Here is a 3,591-nt window from a genome sequence, read left to right as displayed (position 1 = left end):
AAAAAAATGAAATGAAACTAAGGGAATGGTTAGGAGGAATGAGGACACGTGGGGAATTGGAAGAGGTTCTAGGAGGAAAACGGTTGTCTTGGTTAAATTCAGTGGTGGGATTCAGCTGGTTCTCACCGGTTCACCCGAACCGGTAGCTAACCACGCCCGGCCACACCCCTTGCCCCTCCCAGCCACTCGCCTCGGATGAGGCTGATATGTAATGTCTTATCTCTTGCCGTGTGGCCCTCCCAATCAGCATTTCCCTAAATGAGAAAGCTGGCCGGGGTCAGTCCTAGCTTTGCTATCCATCAGAGCTAGGAATCTCAAATAAAGCCAAGAATGAATGTTTCTGTTTCAGCCAATCTGGGCGCTAGCTAGGCAGGCGGCCTGCAAACTCCATGGTCTTCCGAGGAGCCCTGCCAAAGTTTCACTTGCTGAGGCACCAGGACTCCTGATGACAGGATGGGGTCCTTTGGGCACTTAGTTTGGCTACCTATTAGCTCCAGCCCCACCCTCCGCCTCAGCAAGTGGCGCGCAAAAGTTCAGCCAGGCTCCTCAAGAGACAGAGTTTGCAGGAGGCCGATCTAGGGGCTGGTTGTAGCACAAACGTTCATTCTGGGCTTTGAGATTCTTGGCTGCAATGGGCAGCAAAGCTAGGTTCAGCCCTCTGATCCAGCAGCTGGAAAAGGGGGTGGAGAGAAACAGTCCCATTGCCAAGGTACGCGTGGGATGGAGTGGGGAAGAAATGCAAACTTCAGCCTCCTAGTGCAGCGCGGGGCTTTGGGCAAAGGCTGGAGGGAAGGGCCTCTGGCTCGCTCGCGCTCTTTCCCTCCCCAGTCTAGGTTGACGCAGGTAGAAGCTCACATTGCCCTTTCCAAGCCTGCTGTCGGTGAAGCTGGGTGCTGGTGAGGGCTGGCTTTTTGCTTAGCTTTGTCCGGCTGTCGTGGGGGGGATGTTGTTGTGATGAAGAAAAAATGCATAGGCAGGAAGAAGGTTAATGGGAAGGCACCCCGAACAGCTCGTGGGAGCTCCCTTTTATTGTTATTCACAGTCTCCGTGGCAGAAGCTGATTCATTGATCAAAGTACACTTGTACTGATTGGCTAAACAAAGCTCATGATATCCATGTGGACAGCTCATGCTTTCCTGCTGCAAACAATGTGATCTGCCTACGTGCTAAATCTCATGTCTCACACTTCCTGAGATAGGATCAGTATGCTGACGTTGCATTCCTCAGCGTGGTTTGCCAGCCACTGAGAAAGCAACCATCCCCACATGTCCTCCTTTTTATTTTATTCTTTATTTTTTAATAATTTGTATGCATACATAACTTCAGATCTGGAGGGCCAAATTCTTGGACGAAATACCGATAACAAACTAGGCAAACATTGCACGCAGCAGCAACAGCAAATTAAGGCAATGATAACTAAAATAACAATGGGCACTATTTGTCGCACCCATCTAAAATCTGGGAGCCGAGACCATAACCACTCCCACGGGGATTGTGGAATAGTGGAACCAATTGGATTATCTACAATCATGTTTTCCATGTGCTCAATTGTGGCTGAAATATTTGCTTTATGATCAGTGATATATATACAACAATGTGAATGAATTAAAGCACATACACCACCCTTGGCTGCTAAAATAATATCTAAAGCATAACTATTTTGTAAAACTACCTCCCGAATTTGTGACATTTCTTCATTTATCAATTTTAAGGATTTGATAGTAGCATTAAATAAAGCAGTAGTCCAATTTGATAGGATATGTAAATCTCTATAATTCATCATTACTCCTAAAGGAGGAATAACACCCCTTGCTAACATGGTCTCAGTGTAATGATTAATGGGATTTTGAACATCTATATTTCTACGATTCCGTAACCGTCCTTTAGGTCAATGATCGGATATCACTATGGAGGGAGCAATATATCCCAAGGTACAACGACCGGACCACCATGCAGGGATACGTTGATATGCTCGCCTACCACATAACATCCAAACATTACCTAATGTGTTAGTTGTTTGATTATCACCCCCTGCTAATTGTTTGACCATTGATCTTACCAAATTACATAAAGAGAGACCTCCAGTGGTCGTACTTGTTGGACACCCTCCCCTTACCTCTACTGGACACCCAGTTAATTGGTATGTACAGCCATAAGAGGTAAAATTTATGAAGATGTTCCATTATAGTGGCATTCAAAAAGGTATTATGTCTCTCAATAGTGGTGTTAAGAACGAATGTCGTGTTACAATAGGGATACTTTCCAACATCAACAGATGCCTTCCTAGTATGGTTGATGAATTCCCAACAATATGCCGCTACTTCTTGAAGTCTGCTACCAATGGCTAAAATAGTATAATTAACATTTTCTTTTTGTAGTGTTCTGGGGATCCAAGGATGTTGTTTCCATCCGGTTTCATTAAAAGGAATAGCATGTATTAAAAGTCCTCCTTTGGCAAGTGGGGGAACGTGCATGCAGATCCAACAATCAGTCTTGTTTACTAATCGAGAGATATTTTGCACATCCCATATATAGGAATTTCGTTCCCAAAGTCCTTGCTCTGGAATTCCATCTTGCAAAGTCACTGTAGCCATGCCAGGAGGAAAAATACACATAAAAAGAATACACATTACAATAGTTACAGAATTAGCATTTAAACAAGCAAATGCCGCTACCAAAAAGTTCTCTGGTGTCTGCGGCATGTCCTTTTCCTGTAGCAATTTTGTAGATTGAGCAGAGAGGGCCTTAATCTGCCCCCAGGTCACTTGATGTGTCTGACGAGGTGCTCGGTCCCGATCCTGCTGAGGGTTCTGCAGGCTGAGTGAGAAGTTCGGGATCGGGTTTTTCAGTCCTTGGTGCCACGCCATCCTTCCATGGTTTCACACACCGAGCAGGGATCCACACCGGACCTGTAGGAGCAAGCACAGCAGCACATCCCCGCCCCCACGTCAATAAGGGAACAGGTCCATGCCATTCAGGATTAGGCAATAATCTATACATTACCTGTGGCTGGGGATGATTTATTCTACTTCCAAAATGATTATCTACTGGAGTTGATAAATTTGTGATATTAAGATGATTCAGAGTAAACAGAACTTTATTCAACCATTCCTGTTTACCAGGGAGACCTATAGGAATCCCTCCTGTTTGTTTATGTTTATCCAAAGCAGATTTTAATGTAAAATTTGCTCACTCCACTATGGCCTGTCCCGTAGAGTTATAAGGTATGCCAAAAAGGTATGCCATTTGTCACAAAATTCAGCAAAGGAGCGACTACAATATGCAGGGCCATTGTCTGTTTTTAACGTAGAAGGTAGGCCCATGACAGCAAATGTTCAAATACAATGATTAACAACATGTTTGGTGGCTTCCCCTTTCTGAGGAGTAGCCCAAATAAAATGAGAAAAAGTATCAATAGTTACATGAAGATATTTCCAAGGGGCAAAAGAGGGGTATTGGGTTACATCCATTTGCCAAAGTTTGTTTGCTTTAAGACCTCTCGGGTTCACCCCAATGGAGGGAGATGGGGTGATTTGAGAACATTGAAGGCATTGTTGTATGACTGCTCTAGCATGATCTAGAGCAGTGATG

Source organism: Pituophis catenifer, unplaced genomic scaffold, assembly GCF_029215685.1.
Source record: "Pituophis catenifer annectens isolate HBS135680 unplaced genomic scaffold, rPitCat1.0.hap2 SCAF_5, whole genome shotgun sequence".
Lineage (NCBI taxonomy): Eukaryota > Metazoa > Chordata > Lepidosauria > Squamata > Colubridae > Pituophis > Pituophis catenifer.
Note: the sequence above shows the minus strand (reverse complement) of the source record.